At 52.7% G+C, this 17,251-nt stretch overlaps 1 protein-coding gene across 1 annotated transcript in view; it reads right to left on the reverse strand.

Annotated features, from left to right (window-relative positions):
• Positions 1-17,251, reverse strand: part of CALN1 (calneuron 1) — a 390,899-nt gene that overhangs the window by 24,990 nt on the left and 348,658 nt on the right. The gene's annotated exons all lie outside the window — the stretch shown is intronic.

The raw sequence follows: 17,251 nt of genomic DNA on the forward strand, positions 1-17,251 counted from the left end.
CTTCACTCGGTGCAAAGCATGGGTGTACTGGGAGGAAGACACATGGAGAGTTTGAAACCAGATGGAAATAGCACAGGTGAGTCAAGTGCTTTGGAGTCTGAAGAACAGAACCTCTGACCAGTATGTATAAATAAGGCCCTAAAAGCAGTCTGCCAAGAGCATGTGCATCCTCCTCCCCACGGTATTGCTCAAGGAGCCTTGGAGGTGTGGTGGTTTATACATTATACTGTGAGGTCAGATGTTCGAACCCACCAGCTTCTCCTCTGGAGAAAAACGAGGCTCTGTGCTCCTGCAACGGTTTGTAGCCTTGGAAACCCCGGGGAACATTTCTAGCCCGTCCTATTGGGTGGCGGCGAGTTGGAACCGACTCGATGGCAGTGAATTTAAATGTCTGTTTAGTTTTTGCTTTAAGTATGCTGTTTAGGTAGAGACGGAATAAGGAAGATTGAAAAGGAATCCGTGCATTTGAACGATGGTGCTGGGGAAGGCTCTGGAAGGTACCATGGACTGCCAAAAGAACCAACAGATCTGTCTTGGAAGAAGGGCGGCCAGAATGCTTCTGAGAAGCAAGAATGGAGAGACTTCATCTCGTCTGTTAGACCTGCACGTGACAATCCAGCCCCTGAAAAAGAGAGGCCGTTTGGTAAAGCAGAAGGGCCGTGAAGAGGAGGAAGGCCCTCGACAGAGTGGGACGACACAGCGCTGAAGCATGGCTGGATCATGAGCACAACTGTCAGGATGGGCAGGACCGACAGGGCGGCGTCTCCTTCCATGGCACATGGGTGGCTGTGAGTCTACGCCAATGTGACAGCACCTCACAATATAACAAATGCCGAGACAGGCATCTGTGGGGTCAAAGGTGAGGTGACCTGGTTAGAAAGAATGTGGTTTTTAAAACATCTAAGGATGCTACCGCCACCTGCCGGTCCACGTTTGGGTCTGTGGACTGCTTTGGTGGTGGAAGTCATGCCACGGGGATATCACACACAAGGTGGACAGGTTCTGGTGGAGCTTCCAGACTACAGGTAGGAAGAAAGGCTTGGAGATCTACGCCTGGAGATGAGTCCGTGAAAAGCCTACGTGACCCCCAGAGAGTGCTGGGGGATGCGCCCCTCCTGGGTCGGACAGCTGTCAACAGACACAGTGGTGGCCACTACAGGCTCGGCCCACCAGGGGCCGTGAGGATGGTACAGGGGCTGCCGGGCTTGTTCCTGATGGGATGACCGCGGACAGCGGCAACCAGAAGCACATGTGCTCAGCAAGCATAAAAGACCGCAGCCTTGCCAAGTAAGGTGCCAACTGAAAAGGCATGCCAGCCCTCGAGAGAGGAATGGAAATCACGAGGTTGAGAGCGGGGAGAAAGCGCGGTGTGTGTGTGTGTGTGTGTGTGTGTGTGTGTGTGTGTGTGTGTGTGTGTGAGAGAGAGAGAGAGAGAGAGAGAGAGAGAGAGAGAGAGAGAATGTTTTTGAAATGGTGCAAAACAATCCTTTCCTTTGAATGACAATTGTGGACACTGAACTGCACGTCAGAAAACAAAACAGAAAAATTTTAAGGCCGCCACTTCTTGAAATCAAAGACGTAGTATGACAAGCCAAACGTCAACAAAAACACATCGGCTCTGAATCCCACGTGTGCATCAATAAAGATCAGATGTGGGGGAAATAAGACAAGCAGATTGACATCCTCATCCCCAAGGGGGAGTTCTCACAGAATCTGATGGTGAGTAGAGATGTGCTGAATTCCAGATGGCTGCGGGTCCAGGTGTACCTCACAGGCCTCTTGTTATAACAGAGAGGACGTTAGGGGTGCCATCTAATTGGATTTCCTCTTCCACATGCATTCTGTGTAAAACTCACCCCAGAGTATGACCATCCCTTTCTCAAACCCTTCTGGGATCAGTGGGGATGAGAAACATGCTACATCGTTGTGAGGTGACGTGAAGTCAGTTCCGATCCTTAACGACGCGGTCTATGCACAACAGAACGAACTGCCCAGGCTGGAGCCATCCACATAATTGTCTTGTGTTCGAACCCATTGCTGCAGCCCCTGTGTCCATCCATCCTGCCGAAGGCCGACCTTATTTTTCACTGCCCCTCCGCTGTACCAACATGCTCTCCCGGAACTGGTCTCTCCTGATAACGTGCCCAAAGTACGTGAAATGGGGTCTCGCCATCCTTGCCTCTGAGAAGCACTCTGGCTGTCTCTCTTCCAAGAGTGATTCGTTGGTTCTTTGGAAGTCCACAGTCATTTCAATATTCTTCCCCAGCACACTAATGTAAATGTACCTATCCATCCACGGTCTTCCTTACTCAGTGCCCAACATTGACATGCACGGCAAGTGACTGAAAAGACAATGGCTTGGGTCAGGGGCACCTCACTCCTCAAAGTAACATCCTTGCTCTTCAGCACTTGAGAGAGGTCTTGTGCGGCAGATGGGCCCAATGCAACTCATCATTTGATCTCTCTCTCTCTTTTAATAAATCATTTTTATTGGGGGCTCTTACAGCTCTTATAACAATCCATGCATCATCACTTGATTCCTGGACGGCTCTTTCCCTGAGCACTGATTATGGATCCAACCAAGACAAAACCCTCGACAACTTCCATTTTTCATAGCTTCCAGCACCACAGCCGCCCACCACCCACCCACTACAGGGGAGGGGTGGGCGATACGGTGGAGACCTTCCTAACTGGGGACGAATCACGTCTCCCTGTCGACTCGCTTCCAGGCCGTCTCGTCGTGCGGAGAGCAGCGTCTCCCCTTGCCGTCTAACGTTTGCTGAAATGAACTCTCTGTACCCGAGCAGACGGTCAAGGTGCGAAGGCTGTTCCTAAGCCTCCATCCTGCCCCCACAGGCATGTGGCCAGGGTGAGGGGCGGGGAAGGGGGGAACTGGCTTCAGGCCCTTGGAAGCCCTGTGTCATTCTTGAGAGGGAGTCACACAAAGAGATGGGTGTTGTCATGTCCGGGGGACTGGTGGCACGACTGATTAAGTGCTTGGCCAGGAACCAAAAGGTCGGCAATGGGAATCTACTTGGAGCTGCCTTGGAAGACCGGCCTGGAGAGCTGCTTCCCCCAAGTGGCCACTGACAGTCTCAGGCACACAGTCAGTCCTACTCTGACACACGTGAGGCTGGCCAGGAGCGGGGGGCAACCTGAGGGCAGCTGGCCCTGGAGGCTGGCATGGGCAGGGCAAGGGCAGTTTTATTCTCAAGGTTGGCTTCCCTGCTGTGGACACAGGAAGACTGGCTCATGCCAGAGGGCAGCATGCTCCAGAAGGCGGCAAGGGACTCTTGTTCCTGAATGGACTTGACGGCAGTGAGTTAGAGAGAGAGTTGGGGGACATTTTTGGAATTTGACGTCAGGGCGTTTCTTCCTCCAATGCACCTGTGGGTGAACTTGAACAGGCAACCTTACAGCTCGCAGGGTGGTGCATTCATGGTCTGCACCCCATGGGGCCCCATACAACAACTCCCATGTGACATTGATGCCCATGGTGCCCGTGGTTCAGAACCTCTTGGAGCCCGTGGGTCAGAACCTCTTGGAGCCCGTGGGTCAGAACCTCTTGGAGCCCATGGGTCAGAACCTCTTGGAGCCCGTGGGTCAGAAACTCTTGGAGCCTGTGGGTCAGAACCTCTTAGAGAACACGGCAGAGTCTTTCCCACAGCCCACCTTATCCCGCCATTCTGGTGGCCTCCCCAGGGCCACGGTCCAGAGCAGGTGCATCACTGAGAATGCGCTCAGCCTCGGGGCTAGAGGACAGAGGCAGGTCGGAGGGCCCCTGGCGGGCTCTTGTTAAGCGGATGATTCAACAGTTCCCTGGAACTTCTGTTGGATGAGTCATTTCCCTGCCCTGTAAGACAGTTGGAATTGGTGATTTTATGACTCGGAGCAATAACATCGGGACAGAAACAAACACCGATTAACACCCTGCAGAGCCGAGTCTGCAGGGAGAAGGGCGCAGAGGGAGGATGTTCAAGCCAGAAGGCAGCGCTTGAGTCCCAGACTTGTTCTGATGGGGCTTCTCAGAGCCGGGTTTCCGCGTGCTTCTCAGCAAAGGTGGGGGAGGCTTGGTCAGGATACCCGTGCTGTTTCTGAGGGCCCTCAAACCCATACACCGGGACCCCAGGGGACAGAGCAGAACTGCCCCATGGGTTTCCATGACTGCCGTGGTGACAATTGGGGTGTGGACTACACTGAGTGACACAGTCACAGGGGGGTGACACCGAAGCCACTGTCTATGAAATCTCATGCAGTGTTTCAGCAGCAATGTATTATTATCTTTATTAATGCATCTCTCCGTACGTAGGGAAATTACCAACATTTTCCGTAGGCCCAGCTGACATGTATCGATACAGCCACGAGGCGGAAGCTGTCGTGAATTCAATTTTGGGACTTTCTAATGCATTCCAGATACCTGATGGCATAGCGGGTCACCTGTCGGGCTGCTAACTGCAGGGCCAGCAGTTTGAAACCACCAGCTGGTTTCACAGAGAAAGATGAGGCTTTCTGCTCCGGTGAAGAGTTACAGTCTCGGCAGTCTGCCCTTGAGGTTCGCTGTGTGTTGGGATCGGCTTGGTGGCAGTGCGCTGTAGTCTTGGGAATGTGGTCCCCGCTGTTCCCGCCACATGCTCTCATGTGCATCGCTCGTGAGCCGGCATTGTTCCTCGTTGGCTTTTGTATCTTCTGGTGCTTTCATAGTTGCCGATTTTATCAAATGGGCTGGCGTTTAGCTACAGCCACGGTGGCAATTAGCAACTGGATCAATAACCAGTGTAAAACAAAGCTGTGATTAAAAGGAAGGAGGGAAGCGCTTAAAAGGTGTTGTGGAAACGAAAGATGTTGCCATTTAAAGATTTTTACAACCCAGTGGCTGGGGTCCCTGTCCTCTAAGGAAGATGACAGCAAAGCCATGACCACCATGCGGACCGCGTGTCATGCTGCCATTGGAGCAGAGACTTTGCATGGCTGCAGATTCTGCACCATCTGGGAAGGGTGTGGGTACAAAGAGGTACCCCTTTAGTGTGACACTGACCCTGGTGCCCCTGCCAGGCTGTGACCCTCACCAGGGCTTGTCCTCTCCAGAGGAGCCGCTGGATGGTGGCCGAGAGCTCTAACATCCTGCCCCTGGGGCACTTGTAGCCACACAGGCAGGGCTTCCATGGGGATGGCGTATCGCTGTGTCTGGCACACTCATTGGGCTGCTAACTGCAAGGTCAGCAGGTCAGGACCACCAGCCGCTCCTCCGGTAGAAAGATGAGTTTTAGTCTCAGAAACCTACAGAGGGCCGTTCTACTCTGTCCTCTAGGGTCACTATGAGTCAGCATCAGCTTGGCAGCAGTGAGTAGGCACAGGATAATGCCAGCCTTTCTCAAAACTGTTTTAATCAAATACACAGCAGCATTTGGGGGAGAAAACACATTAATGATGCATTCTTCCATTATTTTCCTAAGGACACTGTGTGTGTGTGAGTGTGTGTGTGTGTGTGTGTGTGTGTGTGAGAGAGAGAGAGAGAGAGAGAGAGAGAGACAGAGAGAGAGAGACTTATTGAAATGTTCGTCTTTCTCTCTTTGAAAGAAAGCACTTTTTAAAGGGAAAACTCAAGAAGCTTCTGCCTAACCCAGTCCAAACTCACCATGGTCCATGCTGACTCCCGGTGACCCTGGAGTACAGGGTAGAACTCCCTCTGTGGGGTTCCCAGACTGTAACTCTTCATGGAACAAGAAACCTCATCTTTCTCCCAAGGAGCAGCTGGTGGGTTCGAACTGCTGTCCTTGTGGTCCACAGCCTGACACATAACTGCTATGCTACCAGGGCTCCTTGTGACTGTCTTAGTGGGGACCCAGGGGTAAGTGATAAGCTGGGGGCCTCTTTGGGGAGGAAAACGGGGTGCTTTAGGGAAATGAAGACATAAGAGAGGGCAGATCTCTGGATCCCAGGCAGCCTCAGTCTGGTAGTAGCTGTTAGGTGCTCTGAAAAATAATGTGTGTGTGTGTGTGTGTGTGTGTGTGTGTGTGTGTGTTGGGGGTGGGGTGGGGTGAAGGGACAGAAACCTTCCAAACAGATGCCTGATGAGGCTCCTCTGAGCGAACCAAGCATGTCCTCACTCTGGGAATCACCATCTCCCAAGGCCAAATGGTCCATAAGAACCAACCCTGCAGTGTCACCTCTTAGCTCTTAGCTCACACCAAGCCGAACTCACCAGCAGGCCAGCAGTGAGGGACCCTGGCTGCCTTGCTCAGCTGAAGGAAGCCCACTTCCTACAGTGCCCGGGGACTCCTCAATGCTCTGTCTCTCCAGTTCGTGGTACTCCCTGTAGTGGACAGATGTCACTGGGTCCAGTGGCTGCATCCCTCACTGGCATGCAGTGGACATTTGGGTGGCCTGGTGGTACAGCTTAGTAACTGGCAGCTCTGTGGAACTGCTCAGTGGTTAAGGGTCCCGATGCTGCAGCTAGACCCGACCTTGCGGTGAACCAAGGTGGAAGGGTACCAACTCCTGATGGCCCCCTGCACCATGGAACATGCTGCCCTGCACCATCCCTACTGTTAGCGGAGAGGATCAGCTTGTTGGGGTCCACAGGGTTTCATGGAGAAGAACACCAGATCTTTCCTCCTAGTCTCTCTTAGTCCGGAAGCCCTGTGAGAACCCGTTCAATAGCATAACCACAGGCAAGGCCACTGGTCCCGACAGGCGGTGGCTTTGCCAGAGGTGCACTAGCCAGGAATCAAACCACCTAGGTATTGTGTGTGTGGAGGCAAGGACTGAACCACCTGGGTTCAAATCCCACCTCTGCTGTGCCGTAGAGTGGGCATCTGAATCCTCCTGCGTCTGTCTCTGTGTTCCCAGCGGCGAGACACTAAAGATGCTCACAGCAGTGCCTACAAGCGAAGTAGCTGGGCTCTGATAGGTCCAAACGAGCAGGAAGTAACCGGGCTCTGATAGGTCCAAACCCCTGCAGGTGAGCAGACTCCGTAGCAGTGGGTTTGGGTACATTGGGGGATAGGGAAGGCAGCAGGTGGCAGGCTTGCCTCCCATAATCCGTAGGTCAGGTGATGGTAAATGTTTGAGGACAGACAGACAGACTGATTTTCACCAAAACGTCTATGAATAAGCTGAAGGCAGATCACGCCAGAAGGAAATTCCCCTCCCAAACAAACTGGTGACATTGTGTTAGCTAGGAGCCCCCGTGGGCTGGTGATTAAACCCCCTCACTCCCCTCCCCACTAGCTCTGCAGGAGAAAGGCCTGGTGACCTGTCCCCAGAAAGATCACAGCCTAACACACCATGCAGGGTGGGTCTACTCTGTCCTGTGGGGTTCCCATGGTTTTAAATCACCTGGAGGGCCTACCGCAGCATTCTAGTACACTGCCTTACGGAGGATGATTACATCGTATTACGGGACAGCAGCTGGTCTGGTGTTGGGCATTAGCACTGGGAACCGGGCTTTTATGGCCATCGCCACACCTGCTGCTTGCCCTTTCAGGGAAATGGTTTCCAGAAAGGCCCCTTTCCAGACCTGCCATCTTTCCTAACCACCGAGAGATGCGATGTCACAGGGCGAGCTCAGGTTCTCAGCCTACTGGCATCTGGACGGTAAACCTGGGGCCGAGCATCCACAGGCAGGTAAGTAACAAATGGGAGATGTGGCAGTCGTTTAAATTGGAACAGATTCCCAAAATATCTTCCTGTTATCACGGTGATGAATCAGACTCCAGCGTTCTCAGGGAATCTATCAAAACAGCTCATTAAAGTTTTTAAGATGATGGACAGGGATTCCTGTGAAGCATGCTGGGAGGGCAGGGGGAGCAGGACCCCGGGTTAGGAAGGGAGCAGGAGAGGAAGGGGCGAATCAAGAGCACTCCAGGCTGATAAGTGGGTCCCTGCACAGGGGAGACGCTTGGCGATCCTATGGGGCAGGAAATGAGTCGGAATCGACTCAGTGGCAGCAGGTTTGGCTTGGGTTTGGCAACAGGGGAGAAAGGGAATTGTAGAGAAGTCCTGCCATAACCTGAGAATCTGACACACTGGCAACACGACCAGAAAGGCCAGGTGCCGTCGCGTCTGACTTAAGGTGAGCCCAGGTCCGTCAGTGTAGAACGGAGCTCCGTGACGCTTTTCAGGGGCTGCTTTCTTCAGCAGCAGAGACACCAGGCTGTCTTTCCAAGGTGCCTCTGGGCAGATGCAAACTGCCCATCTTCCGGTTGGCAGACGATGGAGTCAGCTGTCTGTCTGTGAGCCGGAAACAGTATGACTCTCGCCTGTTAGCTCTGTACCGGTCCTGTTGGTTCCAGCCCCCAAAGACACAAGCTGAATCCAAAAAAGGTCACCCACAGATTTTTATACCCACACCCCTCCCTCTTGACTTTACCTCTGTTGCTTGGTCTGGTACAGTTCACCCTCGGCCAGACAGAGGGCCCTGGGGGATGGCCGAGGCAAGGTTCCCTCACATCCGTGCTTCTGTTTGGGTATTGTCTTGCCCAGAGACTGGTGCCCAATGAGAACAAGTTCTTGGCATCTTGTTGTTCTAGTGCTCCAGCCTCTCCCACCTGCCTTGGTCCCCTGTGAGCCTCTGGACTTCCACCCCCCCCTCCCCCGACCCTGACACACACACACACCCCTGTCAGTCTGGTCTCTACTATTTCTCCAACTGGTGCAGAGCTTCCTCAGAAATGTCCCAACGGCATCACACTTCGGGTAGGGACAGCTTCACTCTGGGGGCAGGTCAAGGTTTTCCTTCCAGGTAAGGTCACAAGCCTCATTCCCTGCTGGTATGTCCTTAGACACCCTTCACATCTGGACATGAACTCACCCCATGGCTCCACCTTCAGACAGCCAACAGACAGGCCTAGGAGGTAGGTGATGACGCTGGAGGGGAGGCACCTCAGGGACAGCATTTGTCCAAGGAGGAAGCGCAGAAGCTCGGAAGGGAGTGGGGCAGGCACGGAAGATGGAGGGGCCTGGAACCACGGGGAGGATCAGAAAGTGTGCTGGGACTCGGTGGGGATCATAATCAAAGTCATGAATCAGTGTGTGTCGGAGTACTGAAGGGAGAACCAATGTGCTCTGAAAGTGTTCGCCCGGATCATAATGGATGTTGAAGAAAGAAAGGGAGGGAGGGAGGGAGAGAGAGAGAGACAGAGAGAGAGAGAGAGAGAGAGAGGTCCGTGTTCTTCTTTCAGCTCCTATCTGCTCCCAATGACACGGCTGCCAAGTTCATGAACCCACACCCCAGGCTTCTCTCTGAAGGTCCCGACTCACGCAGGAGGAGAGGAATTAGGGTACACCAACAAGAAGCCCCCCGAGTGGGTTCAATCCAGTTCTCGTTGACCCTCCCCAGTAATTCTATCTCTGTGCGCAGAGGTCGAACAATGAGAAAGGCAGAAAAAGAATAAGCGTGTTTGAATTGCCTTGTGGGTGAAGAATACAGAAACTACCGCCAGAGGAATGAACAAGCCGGTCCGAGAAGAAATGCACCCAGAAGGTTCCTTACAAGCGAGGCAGGCGGGGCTTCGTATCTTGCTCACTCTGAACAAGCGCTAGGAAGAGAGGAGGGTGGACCCGTGAGGAGGGTGGACCCACGAGCTCCCAGAACAGGCTCGAACCTATCAATCCATGGTCACGGTGATGGTTCGGGTCAGGGCAGCACTTTGTTATGTTGTGCACAAGGTCAATGTGAGTTGGTGCCAGCTCGATGGCATCTAACAATAGCAAGAGCCGGGAGTCACTCTAGCGGGGAGCTATAGTCACTGAGACCAGTGCTTCCCAGAGTGGGCGATACCGCCCTTGAAGGGTGCTGGGAAGGTCCAAAAGGCAAATCCACAGCCACCGAGTCGATGCGGACTCCAAGCAGCCCTGTAAGACCAGGAGAACTGTCCCTGTGGGTTTCCAAGACTGTCACTATTTCCCAGAATAGAGCCTCGTCTTTCTCTCCCAGGGCGGCTGGTGGTTTTGAATAGCAGACCTGTGGTTAACAGCCTGATGTATAACTACTGTGCTACCAGGGCAAAAGGCAATTCCCACACTTTTTTCCTGGATGGGTTTGCCAGGGGGATGCTGAATATAAACAGGTTTTTTTCCTGATAAGGGGGCAGTAAGCCAAATAAGCCTGGGAGCCGACGCCTATCCCAAGGGCTGTGGTGAACTGGATGAAGGCTTGCAATCAGATCATCAATTTTCCACCCACCAACTCATACGAGTTTAGTTCCATCACATTCATTAAAATCCTCTCCATGTGACATCACTTATCCCCACCCACCTACCCCTCCTTGAATTTCCCATTTCTGATGCGCCTTCCTTCCCAGCCCTCCTGAGCCTTGTCCTTGGGGATGTGCTGCCTGGTGGTTCCACAGAGGCGTGCATCCCTCCCTAAGGGTCCGGTTTTCCTGAGGGGACCATCAACTGTTAGGCTGAGGTTTGAGCCCTGCGGCTGAGCTCAGTTTCAGACCTGAAGGGTCTTGGGCCACAGTTGAAGAGTCATACACCAGGGCTCTGAACTGCCCCGGCCCGGCTGGTTCAGTCTTGCCTGATGACGCCCCACTGAAACAGACTAGGATTTTTATTTTTAATGGGGATCAACTGGGACGGGAAATCTGGTGGGTCAAACTGCTAGAAACTCGCTCTCTCTCCCCTAAGAAACAAGGGCAGGGGGTGCGTTGCACAGTAACTGGAGTGACCATCCAGGTAATCAGGGACCTGGGCTGATCTAGCGAATTCTTAGAAGCACAGCTGGTAGTTGGTCTGTGCTGTTGAGTCGGGTCTGACTCCCGGCACAGATTACACCAATCCACCTCACTGCCATCGAGTCGATGCTGACTCCAGAAGAAACAGATTAGAAATAAATAGCTATGGATGATATAGATATATGATTGAGCCCTAGTGGCATAGTGGTTACACACTAGGCTGTAATCTGCATGGTTGGCAGTTCAAATCCGCCAGTAGCTCCTTGGGAGGAAGACTGGGCTTTCTGCTCCTGTCAACAGCTCTACTCTCAGAAACCCACAGCGGGTGGCTAGGAGTCAACATTGACTCGATGGCAGTGAGTCTGCTTTGGTTTGGTTATACACAGGTACCAATAGCTTGTCCATTTTGTGACGGTCACATCCCTGCACCCAGAACAGTGCTCATTCAACATAGGATAACTGAATAAAAACAACAAAAGAGACGACCCAACCACATCCCACACTATCCTTTATACACGTCAAAAGAGACAAGGAGGGGAGACGGTTTGAACGGACATACCAGGGTGCAGCAACTAAGTCTAGAATGTTCTAATTTTTTCAGCTGGGGAGAGAAAGGACGGAAGCGACCGTGGCAGGTGGCTTATGCTGGCAGGTTCTGCACGGTGGTGATGCTGGAGTCGTGATGGAAGGGCTTGCTCTGTTCCCTAGTGGGAAGCACTTGCTTTTCAGCATGAAAATCAAGCAGCAGCGCAGGACGTGATGGTGGCAGGGAAGCTCCCTTGAACGGCGGGGACGGGCAGTTCCGTGGCAGGCAGTGGTGTGGAACATGGGAGAGGTTGCCAGAGCTCCTTAGAAAGATGGCACCCATTTGCGAAACTGGCTGGGCTCCAGATGGAGATATCTGTCACTCAGAGAGAGAGCCACCTGCCAGAAGCTTCCAGCTCCTCCCCCCAGAGAATCCCTGCCTTGTCCTCTGTGCAGCATCACCTAAGGAAGGGAGCGGAGTGATGGCTTCTCCCACAAAGAAACAAGCACACCACCTCCGGGCTCTCTGGTCGAGCCCAACCGGAGACCACGATTGAAGCTACGATAAGGCAGTAGGAGGGAAGCCTAGCTCTGTCCTGAGACCTGAGGGTCTGTGTCATCCACAGCTGGCGACAGAAAGTGATGTAGAAGCTTGCCGAAACGAAATATTGATCACCTTTTAGATCAGTGGTTCTCAACCTTCCTAATGCCATGACCCTTTCATACAGTTCCTCATATTGTGGTGACCGCCATCCCCCGCAACCATAAGAGTATTTTCATTGCTACTTCATCACCGTCATTTCACCACTGCGATGAATAAGGAGACCCCTGTGAAAAAGGAGTGGGGCCCCACAGGTTGAGAACTGCTGGCTTAGCGTGAGCTGGTGTGATAACAAGAAGGAAGTGATCTATGAGTGTAAGCATGCACGCTCTCGAATTCATCATAAATAACCCTGCGCTCTGGTGCAGTGCATTGCGCACAGGGTTCTCCATTATGCAGGAGGAGGCCCCGAATAAGAAAGACCGAGGAGCCATTGAGCTCCCTTGACGGTGCTGGGGAAGGCTCCAGCTTCCTCACGGAGCACCAGAAGAATGAGCAAGTCTGCCTGGGGAGATGTACAGCCAGCATGGTCCTCAGAGGCAGGGATGGTGAGACTCAAGCTCAGGTGCTCTGAGCATGTCGTTGGGAGGGAGCAGACCCGGGAGGAGGACATCGTGCTTGGTAAAGGGGACGCTCATGGACACAGAGGGAGACCCTCGGGGAGATGGACTGCTGTGGGGGTGGGCTGCAGCCCTGGGCTGGAGCATAAGAGGCATCCCCTTCTCTTACAAATGGGGGTTGTTCTGTGAGTCAGAACAGACCCAAGGTCACTTAACCAACAAAGAAAACAAGCCCAGGAGCCCCCAGAAGAGCAAATGGTTAGGCTGTGGCTCATGGAAGGTGGGTAATTCAAACCCAGCCAACGACCTCTCAGGAGACAAGTCTACTGATCTGCTTCGGCAAGGTCCCAGCCACAAACACCTCAGGGAGCTCTTCTGCTCTGAGAGCCACGTCACGAGGTGACCCAAGTGGGAACAGACGACAGCCGTCCTTTGTCCGTGTTTCTCAGCAGGTGCTGCACGAGACCCTGTATCTACTTCCAATAGCTCGATGCCCTCCAATGGCGGCAGCGGCACAGAAGGTTGACTCCAAGAACAGAACCAAACCCACAAACAAGTTACTCTTAGAATACATGCCTCCAGACGGTTCCTTAGAAGCCTGGAAGACAGGACCACTGGACCCGTCACCAGCAAAGACTCATCTCTAGAAAGGGATGTCGTGGTTGGCCGAGGAGAGGGTCAGCAGAGAGGGAGGGTGCCCCTTCAGGAGATGGACTGGCCCTGGGCAGTACCAGGAGACTTACACACGGAAGTAGCCACAAGGATGGCACTGGCCATGCAACATTTCCTTCTGCACTCCGCCAAGTTACCACCAGCCGGAGCTGGCGGGGTGATAGCTCACCACCACCACAGGCAGTGCAGTTACCTGATGCAGGGTTTGGGGGCTGGCAGCCTAAGCATCACCTGGGCATCTATAGAGAGGCAAACTCACCAGGCCAACCCTCCTGAGGGGTGATTGCTAGAGGCGCAGCACGGGAATTGGATTGCTAACGTGGCGGAATGACTGCGCTAGTGGAAATGGGATGGATTCTCTTTAGATGCACAGCACCCCAAGACCTTTCCATGCTCGGAAGGAAGGGCACCTTGGGATGGATTGCCTTCTTCATCATCTTTAAAGTCCCAAAGACCCACCACACCTGTCGTTTCCTTGACAAGCAGGATCTGGGCATGTGTCTCAGGTGTGGCCAGTCGAATGAAGCTATGGAGACTCAACCTGGAACTGTTCCTATAAGACCAGGCTGACCCCAGCAAGCAGTGGGCATTGCTGGGCACTCAGAGGGCAGTGGGGACAGCCGGGGTTGCTCCCTTAAGTCTAGAGTTGCCTACCCAGACGTGCCCCCCCTTCCCAAGTCTTCCCAAGTTGTCTCCCCCAAATATATGTTAGACTTAGGACACTGCTTGCAGCTAATGGTAAATGATTATAAAGTTACCTCCTTGAAGGCAGTCAGTTGACAGACTACTGTCTGGTCCCACCACAAGTAGGGCCCACTCCCTGCTGTTAAGCACAGTGAGCTGTTAGTCTGGTCCCTGTAGATGGAGTTCACACCTTACTGATAATGGTTTCCATGGAGAGCCAGAGAACAAGTCAAACCTGCTCAGTGACATTCAAAGTTAGGCTGCCAGCCTGAGTCTAAGATCTGCCCATCCTGTCACATGTATACCCTTAATCCCTCCTCTTCCTATAGTGTGTGTACCCCTAGGTGGTCCCCCCAACCCCTTCCTGTGACATATCTTTACCTTTACTTAGTGGGCTTGCACTCCCCCCACCCAAAGAGATATAAGTCTTGGTTAGCCATAAAGAGCTCTCTTTGGCTCCCTCTCCTGGCTCCTCAGCTCTTCCAGTCCCCTCTCCCCTCCTGTGTCCTCACTCCCTGTTCCCTTTCCCCTTGTCCTCCTTCCCCTCCCCCTCGCTCCTGCCCTCAGGTCTCCCATCTCCACTTGGACCATCAAGCAGGGCTGAGATGAGCATGCTACCATGAAATGTAGCTGACTCCATTATTTCAATCTCTCTTCTATCTCTCATGCTCTCTATGACTTTATTATAAAATATATGTATATATATATTTCAACTGTACAATTGTGCCTATAGAACCCAAGATTAGCTGTGGGGGGCTGGCCATTCCCCCACATCCCATAAGTCTAGAGTTGCCTACCCACATGTGCCCCCCACCAAGTTTTCCTAACAATTCTATGAACTACCAATGTCAGATAACGCACTTTTAGCTTAAATGAGCCCGAATTGATTTCCTGATGATGGGTGCGTTTAACTTAACGCTTATTGTTTTATTTTGCTGAGGCTCCAAAGGCTCTTTAAAAATTGATGGCAGGTTAAAAAAAAATTACGGCAGGTCAAAGACATCGTAAATCGTTGAAGATCAGAGCTGAGTTGGGGCATCTGAAGGGCGGTGCTGGGGAAGCCTTTGAAAGCACCGTGCCCCTGCAGGAAGAACAAACAGCTCGGTCTAGGAGCAAGCACGGCCAGAAGGCTCCTTCGAGGCAAGGCGGGAGAGGCTTTGTCCCACGGACACCGAACGCGTGCTCAGGAGACCAGTCCTTGGGGAGGGACACCGCGCTTGGCAAAGGGGCAGTCAGTGACAAAGAATAATACCCTCATGGAGATGGACTGGCTCAGGGGCTGCCACCATGGGCACCAACATCAGGACGGTGGATGTGGCGCAGGGCCAGGCAGCATTGTGTTCTGCTGCAGTGAGTCAGAGGGGCGCCCTGGGACCTCTCGACAGCAGCAGTGTATGTCGGTGTCACTAAACCATTCGGGAAGAAAAAGGAAAACAAAGGCCAGACTGTTGACTCTTTGATGGTCCACTTTCCCGCATTTCTATCTTCAGTTTCCCTGAGGAGATGGGCATTCGTGTTAGAAAAAAATACGATTTTGATCTTAACTTTTGATAGGATTGTGGGGTGAGGGTGTAAATCATAAATCTTGTTCCAGGCTTCAGTGTAGAACCCATAGGCTGCCCCAACCAGCCAGCCTTCTTCAAATAAGGTCAGAGATTCAAATCCAGATGTGGGTCAGAGAGACCGCTCACAGCTGTGTACATGCGGCCCAGAGGGACTCGCAAACGGGCCAGCGCACGGCTCCGTCTTGGTGGCGGCAGGCTCTGGACGCTGGCACGCTGGCCAACCCTCCGCTTTCCGAAGAAGGCGTCCAGCCTCATGAAGCCCACACTCAGGGTTGACCATTTCATAGAGGGCACTTGGGCTGGGAAGGCCAGAAATTTATTGGAGAGGGAGGAAAGTACGGGCGGGGCTGAGTTCATCCCGCATGGCCAGTTGCTGCCTCTGGAAAGTCTCAGAACATCCCACCACTCAGTCTCCCCTCCTCGGTGACTTCTCCCCCTCTCTGCTGGCTACTTCCAGGGCTCTGCACCCCTTCAGGGACTTGAATGTAAATGGCTTCACTTACTCTTTCCATTGGGGAAGGACCCACGGACCAAGCTACCTCTAACCCGGTTGTTTGAGGAAATAAAAGAGATCATTGTATGATGACGAGGAGGAACACTGAGCAATTGCTGAGTGCCCTGAACAAAGCACGCGCACACACACACACACACACACACACACACACACACACCCCACAGCCCCATGCACTTTTATAGTTCAGAGATCCAATAGCATCCCACTTCCTGCAGACTTCACACATTCCACGTCTCACTGCCAAGGGCACAGATCAAAGGGTTGGTGGTGGATGGGAATGGATCACAGCTCAAAGGAAATCCACATCCCAAACCGCCCACCCCGGAATGAATCCTAACTCACAGCCTATAGGACAGAGTCGATCTGCCCCGTAGGGTTTCCAAGGCTGTACAATCTTTACAGGATCAGAGAGGCGCCCCTACTCTTTCAGCTAGAAGTCCCAGGTGCTCACTGGACCACCAAGGGCTCCCTCTCTCCCGGAGGGCTTCTCTGATCCCTAGCAGGGAGGTGTGTGGTTGAACACTTTGGTCGGAATGAACCAAGCAGGCGCATGCACGTATGCAAGCACAAGCTACTCAATGCCTGCTCTTTGCCATGGGCACCCCACTCAATGCAACAAAGCACTCCCAGTGGCACCAATAATAGACTGGAGCATCCCAAAGATGATGACAAGGGCACAGGGCTGGGCAAGGGTTCACTTCATTGTACATGGGGTTGCCTGAGTCAGTGCCAACTCAATGACAATAATCGTACTCTACCCAAGGTCAAGTGTCAGAGCATGGTTCATGAGACAACCTTCTGCCTCCTACTTGGGTGAGTAGTGACTGTGGTCTCAAAGGCTCATGAGAAGTCATCTAAGAGACAGGTATTAGTCTCTCCAGCTGGAAGGAAGAAGGGAGATGGAAATAGAAAGGCAAGTGGAAGCAAAGAGTCCAATAGAATAATGGGCTGGGCAAACCTGGGTCTCTCCAACCCCGAGCAGGAAAGCTAGAGGCTGCCAGGAACATGTGCTCTGAGAAGGTTCACACAAAAAGGTCCTAGGCACAGTGGGAGAAACATGTGGCACAGAACCGAAAATCATACAAAAGACCAGGTGTAGGGTTGGATGGACACGGGTGGGACCCCTAAGACACTCAGGCCCTTGCCCTTCAAATGTGGATCTGAAATCAACTCCACGTAAGAACAGTCCATTGTTAAGATGAAAAGGACATCATTTGCCCAGGGATCGAGTTCAGTGGGTTGAGAAAGGAGGAAGAACAGAAACAGGAGACACGGGGAGGAAATGGGAAAAGCCGTGGTACATTGATGGGATTGCAGTCGGTGAGTGGAATCAGATTGTGTGTGAATGGTTGATGTTAAACTGTGATCTGCTCTGTGAACCTTCACAGATTCACGATGATGTTTTATGCACAAATTAAAACAATAGCAGTACTCTGAAATGTCAAGCC

The sequence above is a fragment of the Tenrec ecaudatus genome, chromosome 12 (assembly GCF_050624435.1).
Source record: "Tenrec ecaudatus isolate mTenEca1 chromosome 12, mTenEca1.hap1, whole genome shotgun sequence".
Lineage (NCBI taxonomy): Eukaryota > Metazoa > Chordata > Mammalia > Afrosoricida > Tenrecidae > Tenrec > Tenrec ecaudatus.